Here is a 21,416-nt window from a genome sequence, read left to right on the forward strand (position 1 = left end):
TCTCGCCCCAAGGAGCGTCCATCTCCCCAGCTGGAGGTGAAATGGAGTTAATAAAACACATCCATCTGCAGCTTTGTTGTAAGAAGCAAATGAGCTGACGCATGCCAGGTGCTTTGCAAACCCCCTCTAACAGCTATTATTATGAATCGTGTATTTTGCTTTTAGAAACCACTGGAAGGAACATAGGTCTGGAGGATGGAGACTTAAGACTAACTGGCATTTATACAGCACTTTAAGGTTCCAAAGCGCTTTACAAATTCTATCTGATTGGAACGCTGGGAGGGAGGGGCGTTATTAGAGGAGGAAACAGAGGCTGAGAGAGATTAAGTGATTGCTGGGGGGGAGGGAGGGTATCCCACAGGTAGTAAGTGTCTTTTGTTTTTGTTTTTTGTTTTTTTTTCGGTAAGGCAATTGGGGTTAAGTGACTTGCCCAGGGTCACACAGCTAGTAAGTGTTAAGTGTCTGAGGCTGGATTTGAACTCAGGTACTCCTGAATCCAGGGCCGGTGTTTATCCACTGCGCCACCTAGCTGCCCCAGGTAGTAAGTGCCTAAGGCAGGGTTCAAATCCAGGTCTGCCCTGTCACCTAACCAGCTTTCTGATCCTGCCACGAACTCACTATGTGACCTTGGATAAGTTCCTTCACGGCTCTGGACCTCAGTTTCCCCTTTTGAAAAACGAGGGGTTTGGACTACGTGACTGCTAACGGTCAATCAACCAATCAAGAAACGCTTATTAGGCGTCTACTCTGTGCCCATGGAGAGGCACTTCGGGGTAGAGCTTAAAGACCTGGTCTGGTTCTCAGATCTGGGTTCAAGTTCTGCTCTCACGTGTACTGGCCTGTGCCTCTGAGCAGGACCCCTAACAGTGCTGCAGGCCTGGAAGTGACAAACGAGGTGGGGGTCTGCTTCGGTAAGGGCGGGGGGCGCTTCCATTCTCATCGGAGACGCGGACTGGGGTCTGGTGAGGAGTAAAAGGATTCTAACCCTGAGCCCAGCAGTGTTTTCTCTGCGGGGACTCAGCTTCCCGGGGGTGAGGGGGTGCTCAAGGCCGCTCCCCTCGCTCCGCTCCCAGCAGGTTTGGGTGGTGGTGGGGGCTGGGCTGCACTTGTGGGGCTCTGGCCGGATCCCTCCTCCCCCTCTCACTGCGTCAGGGAGCGTGGCCCCCCGCGGCTCTCCAGGCCCCGCCCCGGATCCGCCCCCAAGGCGCGCCCCGGCCAATGGGCTGGCAGCCGGCAGGGAGCCCGCTCCGCTGTGCTCCGCTGAGCTCCCGTGCTCCCGCCGGGCCCCTCGCTGCCCCCGCTGCCGCCGCCGCCGCCGCCGCCGCCGCCACTGCCGCTGTCCTCCCGCCGCCGCCGCCTCCTGGGCCCCGCAGCAGCCGCTCCCGCCGCCTCCTGCTGCAGCCGCCGCCGCCCTCGGGCGGGTCCCCCGGACTGACTCCGGTAAGGGGCCCAGGCCGGCCCGACCCCGCCCTGGGGGGGGGCGCTCCCGGGGGAGGGGGGGCTCGTTAGGGACCTGCGGGGAAAGGAACCTTCGGGTCCTGAAAAGGGGGGACAAGGCTAGGAACTAGTAATGGGGGGTCCTTACGGTCTGAAATGGTGAGGGATGATTAGGAAGTTAGACTGGAGGGCCTTCAGATCCTGAAATGACGGGGGTATGGTTAGGATAATGGGGGGCCCTTGGGGTCCTGAAGTGATGGAGGCAAAGTTAGGAGCTTGTAATGGGGAGCCCTTCGAGTGCTGACCTGAGGGAGAGCAGTGAGGCTCCTGAAGAGGAGAGGGCAACTAGGGTCCTAAAATAAGGTGGGGGCTCAAAATGAAGGGGCGGCACTTTAGCTCCTGCTGAGAAGGACCCTGGGTGGTTGGGTTCCTGAAGTGAGGTGAGGAGGGGCAGCTCGGCTCCGGTAATAAGCCTTCTTCGGGAAGGGAGTAGCCAGGGTCCTAGATGCCAAAGGAGGAGAGGGGTGGGGAGGATCGAGGGTGCTGCAGTGGCCTTTGCCATCCCCCTTTCCTCTCTATTCTCCATCCCCTTCGGTTCCACCTCCCGGCCCCTTTGGAAAAGATGTGGGAGGTAAAAGAATGACCATCTCTTTGGCATCCCGGAAATGAACAGCCTATAAAGAATCGGAAACTTTCGTGCCTTGGGGGGGGGGGTATGGGAGAGAGCGCGCGCTCTCTCCCATACCCCCCCCCCCCCGCCCCTGTCTCTCTCTCTCTCTCTCTCTCTCTCTCTCTCTCTCTCTCTCTCTCTCTCTCAGAGATTCTGCCCTTTGTATAGCCTGATAGGAGGAAAGTTGCAGGTGATGTCTTCCATGTCGCAGTTGTCACTGGGTTAGCCAGGGTGGTCTTGGGCAAGGTCAGGCAGCAACACTTCGCTCCTTTCTGGGGATGAGGCGTCCCCAACTTCTGCCTCCTCGTTTAGAACCTCCCTGTCCTGCTCCCTTTTTTTCCATCTGCCCTTCTGGAGGTGAGCTGCTTCTGCAAGGCTTTGTCTGAGGGGCCCCAGATGCCTCTTGTTCGGGTCTGAGTCTCTCTGTGAAGGAGGCAAAGGGCAGGTAGTTTACCTGGTTTACCAAGGAACTGGCATAATGTTAAGCCCAAGGTCAGCCAGGGGATCTGGGAAAGTATGAGAGGAGCTGGTAGGCTGGGAAAAGGAGAGGGAGAGAGCCTTCCCTGCCTGGTTCTGATACGTGTTACCCACACTGAGTTAAACTCAGGTGATGCTATAGAAAAGAAGATGCACAGGGTTATTTTGAGGGACTGGCAGCTCTTGAAATGCTCACCTGGAGCTGGTACAGCAAAGATAATAAGGCAAAGGAACAGTTGGTTCTCTCCCAGAGCTCTTCCTCATCATGCACGCCCAACAGCCACAAGCGCACTTACTATGGTCCAAGCACCTTGCTACAATGAATGAAACCTTTGTCCCTCCATTTTTCTAAGGGTCAGCTCTCTTATTGGACTGCAGACTCCTTGAGGTCCCGGCTTTGTCTTATTCTGTATTTTCCCCAGGGTCTTCTTACACTGGCTTTAAACTTAGTACTTAAAATGTTTTGGAGTCCACTGAATTGACAATATGAGTGGAGCCTTATCAATCGATCCGATTCTGTTTAAATGATCTCCGGGGGTCAGCCTTTTGTCCTGCTACGTTTTGGCTTGGAGGGTAGTAGGTCAGAGGTTTTGTGATGTGAATCATTAGGGCTTCTTCATGGAAGCAGGGGACTGAATGTGGTACTTCCCAGACAGTCATTGTTTCCAGTCAGTCCCAAGTTAAAATTATACAAAATAAATGGGATTCCGGGATGGCTTTGGACTAAAGGATGCTCTTTTTAGGCATGTTATAAGTAGGGAGAAGTTTGTTTCCGGGCGGAGCCTTGCTGTCTGTGTTTTGGTAGGTTACTCAGGAAAAAAGAAACTCTCTTTAACCTTTTGGAAACCTGTCTTTGGTTACGCTTTTTTCTTCCAGGGGAGTCTGGTTTCTGGTCAGTCCAGATAGACAGGCATGTTTATTTCCTTCTAAGCAGCAGAAGTAATTACTGAAAATGTCCGACTTTACTCCCTGTATGCCCGTGCTCAAAAGTGTCTTGGAGTGAGCCTCGGGAACTTTTTTTTTTTAATTAATGTGACCGCCCTCCACCCTTCAGTGTTAATGATACTTCAAGGGGCAGAAATGGAGGGGGTAAGGTGATCTGGGCTGCTTGCTTCTTTGGTGAATGCTCACTCTCCCATTTTCGTCCCAGTCCCCTGTGAGCTGAAGCTGAAATTCATCTATCTGAGGTCTGTTGGTTGGGTCTTTGGGTCCCGGTTCAGACCCAGGTGAGCTCTCTGGGCCCTCGGGGAATGATTGCCTTTTCTGACATAAAAGCAATCTCCAGGCTTTACTTTAACAGTGAAAGACTTGGGGGGGGGGATTATTTTCTTTGGGCTCATATGAGAAAAAAAGCCTGGCATGCTTCTGCCAAGGTTGGGAAAGGGCCGAGCCCAGCAGGAATGGGTCTGGCCCAGAAATCCAGTGCCCCCTCCACTGGGGCTGGGGGGTTGGGGGGGGTGGTCGCCAAGGCTGGGATGATAGTTTATTGCAGAGGGCATGCCTGGCATGTCTGACTGCAGGACCCAATTTCCTGATTCATCAGCATGGTCCCAAGCAACTGTTGTTAGTCCAGCTGGGGGATGGGGGACTCCGCGAGTCTTCCTCTCTCCCAGCTTCAAAGCCCTTGGCCTGCTCTTGAGATGCACTCCAGTCCCAGCCAGCCCCGCCTTGGGCCCAGAGCCTCCCTCTGGTTAGCCTGGAGACCGACCTGAAACCGAAAGATCCGGCCTTGGCCTTGGCCGCCTTGGAGCTGGGCGGGGCTCCAGCCGGGTAACCTTTTACCTACTTTTCTGGGTTCGTCACGTGATGCCCGAGCCTGGGGGAAGGGGAGGAGTGAGGCAGCCAACCACTTGCCCTTCAAGTACAGCGGCTGCTGCTGTTGCTGCTGCTGCATCCAGGAAGGGAGATGCTTTTTCTCCGCCTTTTAAAATCACTTGATTTTTTTTCTTTTTCCTTTGAGAAGGAAAAACTGTTTAGTCATTTGGGGGAGGGATTCTTGGCCGAATGAATCTTCCCTGTTGTTGGAAAACCTGGATTTCAGTTGCATCTTGGGGCTCATTGTTCACGTTAGGACCTGTCTTACAAGTGTATGAAGACTTTGCTTTCTGGGTTGCAGGCCCAGGCTGTCCTGAGCTACTTCTCTCCAGAGAGTAGAGAACAGTTGTCCTTTTTATTAATGATGTTAATGTTATTTGTCGAATCACCAGAGTAATGAGGATGACCAGAGTAGCTGGCACTTTAAGATTTGCACATTTTATTTCATTTGACCCTCAAAACAACCCTGGGAGGTAGATTATCTCCTATTATCATTTCCTTTTACATCAATTGTTATTAGCTTTTGTTGCCATCTTACACACGAGGAAACTGAAGCAGGCAGCTTAAGTGACATTCCCAAGGTCTCATAGGCCTGAGGTAGGATTTGAACTCAGGATTTCAGTGTTCAGTCCCCTCGTGCCACCTAGCCGACTCTGGAGTCAGAGAACCCAGCTTCAACCATGTCTCCAAAGGACTGCTTCTCTCTGAGACCCCATTTGCTTATGCCTAAAATGGCCCCTGAGGTCTCCTTGCAGTGTGAGATCTAGGAGCTAACGTTTGTCTGCTTCTGATACTTTTTAGGGCCTCTAATAAATCACAGTAATGGTGAAGAGCAAATATTGATTGGATGTGCTTGGACACCGGGCACTTCGTCTGAGCTGTCCCTGTCTGAGTCACGTGTGCCCATGAACCTGACCCCTGGGGAATGGCCAGCTCCGCCTTTCAGTCTTTCATATTGTTGGTTTACAGAGTCCAAGCGTCTCTGTGTTCTTAGGTCAGAAATGTGGGTTGGTTTGTTTGGTTTTGCTGTGTTGCTTTTATGATAACCGGTAGGAGAGAGGTGCTGCTGTTGGAATCTGAGCCCCCCCTCCCCAGATTTCCAACATCCCCCCGTACCTGCCACATCAGGAGGAACTAGAAAATATTTTCCTAAGGATTAGCTATTAGCCATCCACGTGGCATTGGCTACCCCAGAAGGCTTTTTCAAACAAGTAGATAGACCAGCATTTGGAATCAACTGTTATTGAACATCTGCCACTGTGGTCTTTCCGGGGCAGCTGGAGAAAACAGAGTGTTCTGGAGTTCATAGGTCAGTTAGGGAGACAGGACCGACCTACCCATGGTCCTGAGCAACATCATAGGATCAGGGCGAGGGCTTCTGGGAAGGCGCTGGATCTGAGCCAGACATTGAGGGATTTAGATTACTTGGAGGGCTTGGGAGAGGGGAAGGAACCAGCCTTTATCAAGGTCCTACTATGTGCCAGGCACTGTGCTAAGCTCTTTACAGATCAGATCTCATTCAGCCACGTGTTTGTCTATTCTGAAATTGAGCAAACATAAAATAAAATGAGCTTTCCCTCCTTGGTCCTAGGATGGAGGAGGAGGAGGAGGAGGATTGTACAGGAAAGTGCTTGTCTCTCTGTGACACATCGGAAAGGTCTTAGTGCCAAGTTAGCAGTAGAGGCACCCAAATGAACATGATTCGAGTTAGTAATAAAACCAAGATGCTGGAGAACATAATTAAGGAGGATGCCTTCCTCCATATCCCCAAGCTTTGATGTGGTGAGACCCATGTCTTATGCAAAAGAAACAAGAGAATGGGGGGGGGAGGGAGGAGAGTGGGATAATGGTGCATTTACTTGTGAGGAAAGCCAGGCCTGAGGGGGATCCACAAAACATGGCCTGGTTCTCTGAGAGCAGTGCCAAGAGGACCAAGGCTCCGAATGAGCCCCAGCCAATGTGGGGAGCTGAAGAAAGCAGGACTTGGGGGTAATTGGGGGGAAGAGGATCAGGGCAGGAATAGGATCATTGCCCAGGGTGGATGGGATGATACATGATGAGAGAAGGCAGGGATGTCTTCTGATTCTCTTCTCTCTACCATGGCTGGCAAAGACTCAGCAAGAAGTAGTTAATAGGGGGTGGCTAGGTGGCGCAATGGATAGAGTACCAGCCCTGGAGTCAGGAGTACCTGAGTTCAAATCCGGCCTCAGACACTTAACACTTACCAGCTGTGTGACCCTGGGCAAGTCACTTAACCCCAATTGCCTCACTAAAAAAAAAGAAGTAGTTAATAGAGAGTTGATGCCCAAGATAAGTAAGGACATAACAAGGTGGCACCTACCTAGCCTTGGTGATTCCAAGGCACATGATCAACTCAATTCTTCATGATGAGGAAAGTGACAGGTGGATTTGCCCAATCGGGTGCCTATCTACCAGACCCTTGCTAATCACTGGTGACACAGAGAAAAGCTAAAGATATTCCCTGTTCTCAAGAAGCTCTGATGGGGACTACAGGACTGGGTTGGGACCATAGAGTATATGGTAATGGCTCAATGTCCACTTAAAAGGAGGTGGGAGGGGCAGGGGAGCCCCAGGGATCTGGGTTGACCCTGTGCTATTTCATATTTTTATCAATGACTAGATGGAATTCTTGTCAAATTTTCAGAAGACAAAGTTGGGAGGCATAGACTGGATGACAATTCAAAGCAATATTGCTGGGCTGGAATATTGGGCTGACTCTGGTAGGATGAAATTTGATAGGAATAAATGTGAAGGTTTGAACTTGGGTTAAAAAAAAGTCAACTTCAGAATGGGGCAGGACAGGTATGACAATCTGGCAGTTTGAATGGAAAAAACCCTGGCCCTGTGTTTTGTTTCGTTTTGTTTTGTTCTGTTTTGGCCCTGTTTCTTTTTTTTTTTTGTTTAGGGTTTTTTTTGTGTGCGCTTTTGTTTTGCAGGGCAATGAGGGTTAAGTGACTTGCCCAGGGTCACACAGCTAGTAAGTGTCAAGTGTCTGAGGCTGGATTTGAACTCAGGTCCTCCTGAATCCAAGGCCAGTGCTTTATCCACTGTGCCACCTAGCTGCCCCTTTGGCCCTGTTTCATTGACCACAGGTTCAATATGCGCCCTGGGAGTGAGATGAGGGCCAAAGAGTTAGTGAGATCTTGGGCTGCCACTTCAGGAATGATCAGGTCAGAGTTCTGAGTCTTCTGTCCTGGCCACACAACTGGAGCTAGGGCTCCGTTGTCCCTGCCACAGATGGAGAAAGATGGTGATGGGAGGGGGAGCATCCAGGGGAGGGCCATCAGGATCAGGAAGGACCTAGAGTCCTGGCCCTAGGAGGATCAGCTGAAGGAACTGGAGAGAAGACTTGGGGGGTGGGGTAAGGCTGTGCCTGAGGGGCTGGACCACTACAGACAGATTAGATCTGTTCCCATTATCCTAGGAGGCAAGAACAAAGAGTAATGGGGGAAGCTGTAAAGGGACATGTTTGGGCTCAATCTAAGGAGAAAGATGCCAAAGATTAGAACTGTCCGTGGAATCGGCTGCAGGTTGAAGGAATGGGTTCTGTTGCACCTGAGTTCATCCAGCCTGATAGGTGGGGTCAGGGGCTGGGAGACAAAGTAATCCCTGAGCCTGGCTGGTCAGGAAAGGCCCTCTGTGGGAAGTGGTTCTGAGTCGGAGCTTTGAAATAGACTGGGGAGTTTAAGAAGCAGGGGTAAGGAGAAGGAGTGCACTCCGGGCATGAGGCACAGGTAGTGCAAAGGCGTGGGGATGGAAGATGGATTGTGGAGTATGAGGAATAGCAAGTAGGTCGGTGTGACCGGGCATTCAAATGTGTGTGATTGAGTGGGTGAGCAGGTACATCCCTCTGCACTTGGTGCTAGCCCCAGTTGGAGCCAACAATGCTTTTTTAAGCAAGGGCGTAACATGGTCCAAGGAAAGCTTTAAACATGACTTTGGTATTGCGTGGGAATGCAGTGAAGAGGGAAGAGGCTGGAGGCCTGCCCATCAATGAATTAGGAGGCTGGGGCAGTAATCTGGGTGAAAGGTGAGGAGGCCCTGAGCTGAGGGGCTGGACTGGGAGTGAAGAGGTAGCTCAAATATCCCCCCCATGCCACCCTGCCCCACCTGTGTTGGGCCCCAAAGCTGGGGGCACAGTCCCTTGTGAAATCCTGTTGCATGGGGAGGAGGAAAGGAGGGCCCACTCTCCAGCATGGTGCCCAGTCTGTTAGCTCTCACAGGGCTAGTCCTCCCGGGCTCCCTGTTCAGTGAGAGGCAGGCTGATGTAACGCACCCCAAGACATGGGTTGTAGCCCTTTGCAGTTTTCTAGGGGGAAATCGCTGAGCCTTTGTTCTTTACTTTTCTTAACTGAAAATGGGCTCTCCATGTGAGAGGAGTATGAATATAAGCCACAGTACAGACAAAAGTCAAAAATAGTGTTTAAAATATCTGGCTGAACACCTATACTGGACTAATAATGTTGCTGTTGACTGTAAAAAGACTTTGTTTCTTGAACTAAGGGGCAGGGGGCACAAGGAGGAGGAGTTTGTAGCAAAGACTTAGTTATCAGCACAGAGAGCTAGCCTGGGAATGAGGAAGACCTGGGCTCCAGTTACCTTTCAGATACATGATGTTTGTGGGACCCTCGGTAAACCCTCAGAGCCCGTCTCTTTAGATTATGAGTTCTAGAGAAGGGGTTGACCTGCATTGGGGGAGTGACTTTCTTCCCTCAAGAGTTACTGAGACCAGTAGTTCTCTCTCTCTCTCTCTCTCTCTCTCTCTCTCTCTCTCTCTCTCTCTCTCTCTCTCTCTCTCTCTCTCTCTCTCTCTCATTGGGGTTAAGTGACTTGCCCAGGGTTACACAGCTAGTAAGTATTAAGTGTCTGAGGCTGGGTTTGAACTCAGGTCTTCCTGAATCCAGGGCGGGTGCTTTATCCACTGCGCCACCCAGCTGCCCCCTCTAATTAATTTTTTTTCATAAAAGTATTTTATTATTTTCCAGTTACATGTAGAGATAGTTTTCAACATTTGTTTTTATAAGACTTTTAGTTCAAAATTTTTCTCCCTCCCTCCCCCCTCTCCAAGACAGCAAGAAATCTGATATAGGTTATATATGTACAATCATATCAAACATATTTCTGCATTAGTCATGCTGTGAAAGAAGAATCAGAGCAAAAAGAAAAAAACCTCAAAAAAAGAAAAACAAACAAAATAGAAATAGTATGGTTCAATCTGCATCTAGATTCCATAGTTCTTTTTTTCTGGATTTGGAGAGCATTTTCCATCATGAGTTCTCTGGAACTATCTTGGACCATTGTATTGCTGAGAAGAGTCAAGTCTATCACAGTTGATTAACACGCAATGTTGTTGATACTGTGTACAATGTTCTCTTGGTTCTGCCCACTTCACTCAGCATCAGTTCCTGTAAGTCCTTCCAGGTTTCTCTGAAATCTGCCTGCTCATCGTTTCTTATAGCACAATAGTATTCCATTACATTCACATACCACAACTTGTTCAGCCATTCCCCAATGGATGGGCATCCCCTCATTTCCAATTCCTTCCCACCACAAAAAGAGCAGCAATAAATATTTTTGTACATGTGGGTCCTTTTCCCCTTTCCATGATCTCTTTGGGAAAAAGACCCAATAGTGGTATTGCTGGGTCAAAGGGTATGCACAGCTTTATAGCCCTTTGGGCATAGTTCCAAATCGCTCTCCAGAATGGTTGGATCAGTTCACAGCTCCACCAACAGTGCATTCATTAGTGTTCCAATTTTTCCACAGCTTCTCCAACATTTATTATTTTCCTTTTTTTTTGTCATATTAGCCAATCTGATAGGTGTCAGGTTGTTTTCATTTGCATTTCTCTAATCAACAGTGATTTAGAGTATTTTTTTCTCATTCATTTTTAAGGGTGCAGGTGGGTCCTGAGATCCCAGCTTCAGCCCTGAGCCTTGACGGCCTCTATGTAATCCTTCCAGACTCCCGGGGGGGGGGGGGGTGGGGGGGGGGTTCCTTCCACAGATGCAGGTCCACACAGATTTTTTTTAAAGGGCTGCTTTGGCCATCTCAGTGAGGCTAGTAATCGCCAAGACATGAGCCCAACTTGAATGGCCCTCCAGCTTGGCAGGTGGCACTGGAGCTTATATTATGGTGGTATCCTCATCCAGGGAGCCAGGACACACTGCTTCCCAAATTTCCTGCCCTGGCCCCTGCTCCAGGTAGGAGTGGGCATCAAGCTTTGGCCAGGTAACTGTCCCCAGGGACCACCTGGACAGAAGGCCCTTGTGCACTGTGGTGAGATTGAGAGTGCTCAAAATGGGGGTGTTTTACTTGGAGCAAGCCTGGCTAGCCAGTCTTTTTAGATGGTTCTCTCCAAGTCTTCAAAGGAGAATCTTAGAGCCCAGGATTACTGTCTTTCCCCTTTTTCTGCATCCATAACTGTTCACTTCAACAAACATTAATGAGACCTGCTGGCTTCACCTCCCCTGCCCCCAGCCTTTTGGGATCTCATTGCTACTCCCCAAGCCCAGATCCCCCTCACCTTTGGCCCACTTGTTTGGGAGAATCTTTGAGGGCAGGTCTGATATTGCTACTCCTGTTACTCAAAACCTCCCACTGCACCTCAATTTCTTTTTTTTTTCTTTCAACAAACATTTATTTTATTTTCCATTTACATGTAAGGGTAGTTTTCAACATTCATTTTCACAAGATTTAGAGTTCCAAATTTTTCTTCCTCCCTCCCTTTCCTCCCCCCTCCACAAGATCGCAATCAGGTTATATATGTACAATCCACAAGTGTTCTTTTTATCAGTTCTTTCTATAGGAGTGCATAGTAAGCTTCCTTATTAGTCCCTTGGGATTGTCTTGGATCATGGCACTGCTGAGAGTAGTTAAGTCATTCACAATTGCTCATTGAACAATCCTGCTGTCACTATGCACAATGTCCTCCCAGCTCTGCTCACTTCACTATACATTAGTTCATTAGTTCATTAGTCTTTCCAGGTTTTGGGGGGATCATCCTGTTTGTCATTTCCTGTAGCACAAGTCCATTCCATTACAATCATATAACACAGCTTTTCCCATCATTCCTCAATTGATGGACATTCCCTTGAGTCTCAATTCTTAGCCTCCACCAAGAGTTGTTATAAATATTTTTTGTACTTTTCCCCCTTTTCTCTTTTTCATGATTACTATTGTTAACTGTTTCCCTTCCCTCCTATTCCCTTCCCCATGATATTTATTCTATTATCCATCTTCTTTCATCCTATCACTCTTCTAAAGGGATTTGCTTCTGTCTGTCCCCTCCCCCACTCTGCCCTTCCTTCTTTTGCCCCTCTCTCTTTATCCCTTTCCCCTCCTATTTTCCTGAAAGGTTATAGAGATTACTCCACCTAATTGAGTGTGTACATTATTCCCTCCTTGAGCCAATTCTAATGAGATTGAGGTTTTAGAGCCAATTTTGATGAGTGTTAGGCTCATTTACTGCCCAGATTAAATAGATTACTCCACCCAGTTGGGTGTGTCTGTTAGTCCCTCCTTGAGGCAGCTCTGATGAGTTTAAGATCTTTGAGCCTTTTCTGGCGAGTGTAAAATTCATTTACTGCCCTGCTCCTCTCCCATCTCTTCCCCCACTCCATAAGCCTTTTCCTGTTACTTTCATGTAGGATTTCGATTCTGCCCTTCCCCCTCCCCCAATGAATTCCCTTCACCCCTCAATTTAACCCTAAAGATGTTATCATCTAGCTAAGTGACACAGTGGACAAATCATCACCCCTGGACCCAGGGGGATCCCAGCCAAAACCTGCCCTCAGACACAAGACAGTCACCCACTGTACGACCCCAGGTATGTCCCCCAGCTCCAATTTTTTTTTATGGTTCTCTAGGGTCTTGTATTTGAAAGTCAAATTTGCCATTCAGTTCAGGTCTTTTCATCACAATTATCTGAAAGTCTTCTTTTTCATTAAAGTCCCATCTTTTCCACTGAAATATAATGCTGAGTTTTGCTGGGTAGGTGATTCTTGGTTATAATCCCATTTCCTTTGCCCTTTGGAATATCTTATTCCATGCCCTCTGATCCTTTAATGTAGAAACTGCTAGATCTTGTGCTATCCTGACTGGGGCTCCACAGTACTTGAATTCTTTCTTTTTGGCAGCTTGCAGTATTTTCTCCTTGACCTGAGAGCTCTGGAATTTGGCTATAATATTCCTAGGAGTTTTCTTTTTGGGATCTCTTTCTGGAGGTGATCAGTGGATTCTTTCAGTTTCTATTTTACCTGCTTCTTCTAGAATTTCAGGGCAATTTTCCCTGAGAATATCTTGGAAGATGGTGTCTAAGCTCTTTCATTGATCATGGTTTTCAGGTAGACCAATAATTTTCAAATTATCTCTTCTGGACCTATTTTCCAGGTTGGCAGTTTTTCCCAGAAGAGATTTCACATTGCCCTCTATTTTTTTATTCATTTGGATTTGCTTTATTGTGTCTTGGTTTCTCATAAAGTCACTGGCTTCCATTTGCTCAATCCTAATTCTTAGGCAATTATTTTCATCAGAGAGCTTTTGTACCTCCTTTTCCATTTGACTTTTCAAGCTGTTGACTTTTTTCTCATGTCTTTCCTGCATCCCCCTCATTTCTCTTTCCATTTTTCCCTCTACCTCTCTAACTTTATCCTCAAAGTCCTTTTTGAGCACCTCTATGGCCTGAGACCAATTCATATTTTTTCTTGGAAGCTTTAGATGTAGGGGCCCTGATGTTGACATCTTCCTCTGAGGGTGCCCCTTGGTCTTCCTTGTTACTGAAGAAACTTTCTATGGTCCTCACCTTTCTCTGTCGGCTCATCTTGCCTTTCTTTCTTTCTTTCTTTTTTAGTGAGGCAATTGGGGTTAAGTGACTTGCCCAGGGTCACACAGCTAGTAAGTGTTAAGTGTCTGAGGCCAGATTTGAACTCAGGTACTCCTGACTCCAGGACCGGTGCTCTATCCACTGCGCTATCTAGCTGCCCCTTGCCTTTCTTTTACTAGACTTTTAGCTCCTTAAAGTGGGGCACTGTTTCCAGGCTGCAGTATCCCAATCTTAAGAAGTCCCAGGTGGTATAATTTAAAGAGAATCAGGTTCTTCCTTCTCCCGGCCTGTTTCCTGGTCCTAGATGACCCCAGACCAACTTGCCAATCAACCAGCTTTGTGTGTTGTGGTTGTTAGCTCCGATGAGCCTGTGCCCCTCCCCAACCTGGGCCACTTCTACTTGAGCCTACCACCTGGTTCTCAGTAGGGGTGTAAAATCCAAGTTTTGCCTTAGCACCAGCATAGACCCCTGCCCAGGGCTGAGCCCACTCACCAGACTGTGAGCTTAGTTCCAGATGACACTGGTGCTTCAGCTGATTCAGAGGCTCTGAGGGTCTCCTTCTCTGGTGAGGACTTCCTGAGACTGGATCTGTGTCAGGGTGACTGTGGGGTTGGGCCCGACTCCTGTCTCAGCACAGCAGCTCCCTCCTTCTGACCTTCCAAGCCATTCTTGGTTAGAAGATGATTTCAGCACATTCTTCTGTGAGTTTTGCTGCTCCGGGCATTTTCCTATGACCTTATTTGGATGTTTTTTTGAAGCAATCGTGTCATGAGTTCAGGAGCTCACTGCCTTTCCTCTGCCATCTTGTCTCTGCCCCAGAAGTCCTGTACCTCAATTTCGTAGATCAGAGAGAGAGAGAGAGAGAGAGAGAGAGAGAGAGAGAGAGAGATCGATCAACCCCAAATCTCACTCCCCAGAATTTTCCAGAATTCCAGAGTTGGAGGAGACCCAGCCTGTACCTAGGCAGGCATCTCTTCCTTGACATGCCTGGCAGTAGCCACACAACCTTTGCTTGAGGACCTCAGATCCAAAGGAAAATTTCCCCTGTCCCGGTGCTTTCCCTATGATGCTGTAGCTGCCTTTCCTGGAGAGGAAAAATGTTTGACTGCTCACCAGACCCTGTAGGCCCCTTTCCATCCCTCATTTATTCGTGCTTCATGCAGCAGAATGGAGCTCAGCCTATGGCAGAGCAGCCCCAGGCCTTGGTCATGGATGATGCTGAAAGCTGAGCAGGGCAGGCAGCGGGAAGGAGCGTAGGATGGAAGGAACTGTGGGTACCAGTGAAGCGAGCCAGGATGAGGTGGACACGCCCAGCTTAGCCTGGCTAAACCATTGTCAGAAAGCTTGATTTCTGGCAATTGACTTCAGAATGATATTTTGACGTTTATTCCACACAGTGAAACCAAAGTTCATTCACCAGGCATTCTGCCCTGTCTTGGCAGAGAGGGCGGGAGAAATGTCACCTGGAGCATGTTGGCACTTCCCTCCTTGGGGTTTTCTATCACCTTTATGTGAGTGAGCAGGGAGTGACCCAGGATCTCTCTAGTTAGTACTGGATGCTTCTGGCCCTGCTGCTCCTCAGACAGGGAATTCTCTTACCCTGTTCACTTTTGGAGAGAATGGATTGGGCCCCAGCTCCTCTCTTGTGCCTGTGAACCCTCTGGTTCATTGCGTTTCCCTCAGTAGAGGTCGTTTTCCTCTCTGATAAGCGCCTAGGAGATCAGAACTGGGCTGCATAGCAAAGCAAGAAATACAATATGAATTGGCATCTTTGGCCAGAATCATTCTTACTTATGGGGCAGCTAGGTGGCACAGTGGATAAAGTGCTGGCCTTGGATTCAGGAAGACCTGAGTTCAAATCCAGCCTTAGACACTTGACACTTACTAGCTGTGTGACCCTGGGCAAGTCACTTAACCCTCATTGCCCAGCAACCAAACCAAACCAACCAAACAAAATCAAAAACCAAAAAAACCAGAATTGTTCTTACTGACTAGGGACAGCGGTGATTGGTAGCCCGTACTTCATGGAGAAAGCCCCTGCTGAATGTTCATATTATTGATATGTATACAGAGTGAAGAGAGGAAGAGAGGGGGAAAGAGGAAAGAGGTAGAGAGGGAGATGAGGGGGAGAGAGAGGAAGAGGGGGAGAGAGTAGGAAAGAGAGAAGGGAGAAGGAAAAAGAGAAGAGGAGGAGAGGGGGAAAGAGGAAGAAAGAGAGGGAGGAGGGAGGGAGAAAGAAGGAAAGGGAGAGAGAGAGAAGGAAAAGGGGGGAAGGAGAGGGAGAAGGGGAGAGAGAGATGGGGGAAAGGGAAGAGAAAAGGGGAGGGGGAGGGAAAGGGGTGGGGGTGGTTACTCCAGAGGACAGAGCATTGCAAAGGCCCCATTGTTGTTGAGACCTAATGTCTCCTACTAGTAAAAAAGGAACTACTTGTTCCTTCCCCTTCAAGGTGACCCCAAGTGTGTGTGTGAGACTCCATCTGTCTATGTGCAGGTCGTCTCTCCCCCTTTAGAGTTGAACAAAAATTAATTATTATAACTAATCTAACCCAGAAAAAATATATACAATTGGATTTATGAAAAATTATGATTATATGAAAAATGATAAGTTTAGAAAAATTATCATTGGGCCGTAAATCCCTTTGTGGTTGCCATTCAAATGTTGAAATATTTTTAAATGACTAACTTAATTTGGGGGAGACTAAAGCTGACTGGAGGACTAAACTGGGACTTTTGACTATTTGGCTATCTGACTGCGTTTAATTTAATATGGGCCGTTTGTAAAGTTCCACCACACTGCTCCCAGACTGATAGACTAAAGATTAAGAAGCCTCTTAACCGAATAATCAAAGCAGAGTTTATTTATGAGATACTATTTCAAATTAGGAATACAGGGAAATAAAGTGTACAACCTGACTGCTTTCCTGCGGTCTCTTTCCACTGCGTCTCTTTCCCACCTGCTGAACTTCTTGAATACAATAAGGGCCTTAGCTGCCTCCGGCCTCAGGGCACGATACACTTTCCCTGGTCAGCTATTTTCTTCTAACTCCTCTTAATCTTCACTTTCTCCAACCTGTCCCCTGTGCTGACCTGCTTCTGTGCTCTCCCCTGCCCCCGGGTCAGTCTGTCTTCTGCTCCATTCCTGTCCGTGCTCCCCTCTAGTCTGTCCTCAAGTCTCCTTCCTTAGTCTATCCACCTAGTCCGTCCTCAGCCCCTCCTCTAGTCCATCTCCCCCCCACTTTATCTCACTCCTAGGTCTATATATACCTTTTCTTCTCTCCACTCAAATCTCGGGGCTCCCTTCGCCCCCACAGACCAAGCTAATCCGCCAGCCAGGGCTGTGGCTGGGGGGGGGCGGTGCGCTCCAAGTTCCACGTGCCTCAGCACAGGCTATCCTTCAGATAGCTCCGCTCAGGTCGGAGGGGGCTGGGGGCATTTTTTCCCCCCAGCTGTCTGACCTAGCATCTTGTACAGCCCACGGGGCTTTTTCTCCTCAGCTGAAGCTGAGGAGGAGGGGAAGAGACCCTGAGGGCCTAAGGCTTTCTAATCTCAGCCTCAAGGTAGGGTCCCCAAATCAAAATAAATTTCCACAGAGTGCAGGATCATTCATGGCAGAGATGCTTTTGCTTCTGTCTCTGTATCCATCTCTAGTGCATAGCACAGTGCTTGACACATAGTAGGTCATCTTCTCTTCTCCTTCTCTACACTTTCTCTTGGTAGCCTCCTCTTTCACAAGTATAATTTCTGTGCAGGTGACTTCCTGATGGTCGGTTGCGCTCGCTCACGTGCGCTCTCTCTCTCTCTCTCTCTCTCTCTCTCTCTCTCTCTCTCTCTCAATCAATCACAGACTCACTCACACACACATTCACACACTCATACAACCAAACTCACACTCACACACACACTCACTCCACCCCACCCCCAACATATCCAACCCCACTCTGTCTCCTGAGTTTCAGGCTCACATCAACAACTGTCTCTTGCTCATTTCAAATTGAACATCTCAGACATCTTAAACCCAACATGCCGAAGACAGAACTCATTTTCTTTGTCCCTAAGTGCTCTGCTGGCCCTCCCAAAGTTTCCCCTTTCTACCCAAGCTACCTACCTTCCGTTCTTTCAGGTTCATAGCTTATGACATAGTAGAAAAGCCAGGGGACTGGGGGAAGCAGGGAGGACGCCAAGACTGATGAGATTCCCGATTACTGAGTATGGCTTTCTAGATTTAAAGTAGAATGGGAAACCATTTGGGCCCGGGCCCGGGCAGCTGGGGCTGGAGAGTTCTGACTTGTCCCAGGGCCTGTATTCCTCTATCCAGGCCAATAGGGGCGGAAGGGCATGATCTAATTTTCCAAGATCTGGGTTCTTTGTACCACATTGAAGCCTTAGTCTTGTCTCCCTAAATCACCTGCTTTCCAATATTACTCAACTCTCTCCACTCTTCTTGCCCTGACACTGTCCTGCATTTTTTCCTCTTACTTAGGATTTAAAGGGGAAGTCCCCTTCTCTCTCCCTCAGGCAGTATCTTTACTATGGGATAGCTTCCTTCCTCCCCCAAGGTTCCCACACCCAGACTATGGGCCCCAGTACCTCCCTTATCCATTTCCTTTCCCATTCATATCTCCCTTCCTTCTCTCCTCATGTTCCTCCACTCTGCCTGTTTGCCTTTGCTTCCTTACCATATCCTGGGAGAGTCTCCTTGACACTTGAAGGATTTGGTCCCCACCTTCCTGGACAGGATGGGCCTGCAAGCCCCTACTCTGCCCATTCCAGAAGCCAGCTCTCTAGTCCGGCAGAGACAGGAGGGGGAAGCCTTTTTGGTCTGGGGACCGAGTGTTTTCATCCCCGTCTCTGCCTCCCTAAGGGTTCCCCTGGTAAGTTTCCCTCCAGCAGGTTCAGTCTCAGGATAGAGGAGCCAACGTGATGCTCCTCTCCCTCACACTGTAGTCTTTGCTTGGCTGTATCCACGGGCGCTTCTCTGAAGGGGGACCTGCCTAGGAGACTGGGAATCAGTTGTGGCTGTCTAGCTAAGCGACACTCTCCCAGGAGTTAGCTGTATGGCTGTCCACAAGAGCAGAATGTCATCTTTGAAATGTTGCCCTACCTGGATGACAGCCCTGCTCCTGATGCCTTCCTGCCCAAGAGCAGCCCATGCTGACCCATGCACAGCCTCACCTTGCACCCTTGGAAACTGGCCGGGTTGGGGGCCAGGGAGCAGCAGCCAGGTGGCATCCAGGAACTGGAAGACCTGGGAGTAGGAGGCAGGAGTGGACAGTTAAGTTAAACAAATAACGTGCTCAAGTGCTCCTCGGCCTGTTGACACACACTGCCCATTCATTCAGCTTGGAAGGGTCTGCTACTTACTAGCTGGTTGTAGCAGGAGGCCGAATTGGCCCTTGCTTAGGGTGGCTTGTGTAATTCCTATGGGAATAACTGAGCACATGAATCATTTCAAGACGCTGTCATCGGTTGGGTTGGGTTTGTAGCTCCTGTGGTCTCCCTGCCAGCTGTGACGCGATCTCCTCGCAATCTAATAATTAGAATGGATGGGGATGGGGATGGGGACCGGAAGGACCGATGGGCTCGTTGGAAGCCCGAATGTGGAAGCATCCCAGCAGGGCAGGTTGGGGCCAACAAGCATTGCTTATGCACACCTGGCAAGAGACACCCTACTGCATCAGCCACCTTTCTGGCGATCTTGTCCCTCCCTTGTCCTCCCTTCTCCAGGTCATCTTTAGAGCCACCAAGCTATTCTTTCTAAAGTGCAGCTCCGGCTGTGTGTGCCCTTCCCTGACTCAGTAAACTCCTGTGATCCCCTGGTGTGGCTAGAATAAAATACTATTTCATGTTCATCTCATCCTTTTATTCCTGATGGACATAATGATTAGTGCAACGGCTCCTGAACACAGTCACAGGGAATAAACAGAGATGAAGCACCTACTCTGTGCCAGGCACTCTACTAGTGCTACCGAGACAAATAAGAAAGAGACTTAACAAGACAATCCAGATACAAAAACATAATTTATGAATAAGTTCATATACACAGAGAATGCTCAAATGTTTCTCACTGAGAAGTGTGTGCAATGAAAGAGTTTTGGAAATGCATGATGCAGAGCCCAGAGGCAGACACGGCTGCGGGCCTTCCAGGCTCCTGGGCAGACTGTCTGCCCACTGTACCCACAGCTTCTCCCCAAGAACGCGCCGCTATGAAAATCTGGGGTGGGACCTGAGCCCTCTGATGCTTTTATAGAAGAGATGATTGTATGACAGAAAAGGCCCTAATCAGAAATGTTTGGGGGCCTTAGCAGCAGAAGTGAGAGTGCTTCCTGTGAGATTCTGGCAGAGAGAGCACATGGTGAGCTCAGGCACAGTTCTGTGCCCACCGCCATGTGCAGGCACCACGGGGCTCTGCCCAAGTAGGAGAAGGAGGGTCGGTTTCATTCCCAGGGTTGTCTTGTGTTGGGAACTCCCCCACCAAGGTTGCCCCGCTGCTGCCGTTCACTTGTTTCAGTCATGTCTGACTCTCCCTGACTCCATTTGGGGTTTTCTTGGTAGAAATAATGGACATTTCCTTCTCCAACTCATTTTTCGGTTTGGTTTTGGTTTTGGTTTTTTGGGTTTTTGTGGGGCAATGACAGTTAAGTGACTTGCCCAGGGACACACAGCTAGTAAGTGTCAAGTGTCTGAGGCCAGATTTGAACTCCTGAATCCAGGCCCAGTGCTTTATCCACTGTGCCACCTAGCTGCTCCCTCCAGCTGAAGCCAACAGGGTGAAGTGACTTGCCCAAGGTCACACAACTAGGAAGTGTGTGAGGCCAGACTTGAATTCAGGAAAAGGCCTGACTCCAGGCCTGGGCTCTGTGCACTGTGGTATCCCCTAGCTGCCCAGGTAACCCTGTAGTGGCTTTGTAAATACTATATGGACATAATGTGCCCCTGGTCAGAAAGGCCTGGCCCCTGGTGGTCCTCAATCAATCCCGGGTGACTGACTGATGCTCAAAGCCTGGCTGGAAAACCCTGTAGCCAGGATGAGGGCTTCTGTGCCTCTTCCCAGTCCCCCCGTCCTTCTTGTTCCCTGGCAAGAGGAAATAACTGTGCAAACCTGTCACTTACTTTCCCCTACTCCTTGCAGGTGGCATCTGTCTGTCTCAGCATCACGGACCCAAGGAGAAGCCTAGCCAATTGCCAACAGCCTTCTACCCTGCAGGGAGACGAGCCTGCCGGCCTTGAGGTTTATTTATTTATTTATTTATTTTTAGTGAGGCAATTGGGGCCAAGTGACTTGCCCAGGGTCACACAGCCAGCAAGTGTTAAGTGTCTGAGGCCAGATCCGAACTCAGGCACTCCTGAATCCAGGGCCGGTGCCCCATCCACTGTGCTGCCTAGCTGCCCCGAGGTTTATTATTTACCTGTGGGACTAGTTTGGTCATTCCTAGATTATTGAACCCCAAGATAGTGCTTTGGACCAAAAGCAGCTGATGGGGGCTGGAGAGGAGAGAGGCTTAAGGATGAGGACAGGATTGAGAAAGCAGAGAGGAGACACTTGGTCAAGCTCTGGGTTGTTGCTGGCGGAGTGGGGGAGGTCAGTCCTAAGGTCTGTGGGACTCCCACAACTCCCACGCCTAAGAAACAATGATTGCTTCTGAACTACTCGTGTCCCTTAACTGGCATAGAAAGTGATGGATTTAATAGAATGCCAGGATCAAGTCAAGGGAACTCGAGAGAGTCCCAGGCCCATGGGGTCCTGATCAACCCCCAGGATGATCCCTCAGCCATGTCTTGGAATCTCAGCTTCCTCACTGGGAAAAGGAGGTGGTAGTTCTAGGGGATTCAAGGGAAGGTTGCCTGAGGGCTCTCTGCCTTGTTTGTCTCTTTCTTCTTGTTGCCAGACCTAAGCTGTGTGCTGGGGTGGGGGGGGGGGTTCCCTCTGGCTTACTCAGAAATCAGGGAGTCATGCTTTCCAGGATTTAGTTATTTATTTTATTGGGGAGGATTGTAAACAAAAGACTTAAGGAGAGGACCCTGACCCCAAAGAATTCATAGACCATGTGGTTTGTTTGTTTTTAATAAAAATACATAAGAACTAATTTTAAAAGAATCTAATGCATTAAAAATGAAAAGTTAAATACTGGTCCCCTACGAATGCTTTAGGGTCATGGATCATAAATCCATGG

The 21,416-nt window shown here is 49.0% G+C and overlaps 1 protein-coding gene across 2 annotated transcripts in view; it reads left to right on the forward strand.

Moving 5' to 3' along the window:
• Positions 1 to 1,290: 1,290 nt before the first annotated feature.
• Positions 1,291 to 21,416, forward strand: part of CPT1A (carnitine palmitoyltransferase 1A) — a 74,060-nt gene continuing 53,934 nt past the window's right edge. Inside the window, exons 1-2 of one of the 2 annotated variants that reach the window (XM_043969864.1) lie at positions 1,291 to 1,440; positions 20,375 to 20,473. The gene's annotated coding sequence lies outside the window, so the exon portion shown is untranslated. The remainder of the gene's footprint in view (positions 1,441 to 20,374; positions 20,474 to 21,416) is intronic. The other variant, XM_043969865.1, reaches the window with a different exon arrangement.

The sequence above is a fragment of the Dromiciops gliroides genome, chromosome 6, assembly GCF_019393635.1.
Source record: "Dromiciops gliroides isolate mDroGli1 chromosome 6, mDroGli1.pri, whole genome shotgun sequence".
Lineage (NCBI taxonomy): Eukaryota > Metazoa > Chordata > Mammalia > Microbiotheria > Microbiotheriidae > Dromiciops > Dromiciops gliroides.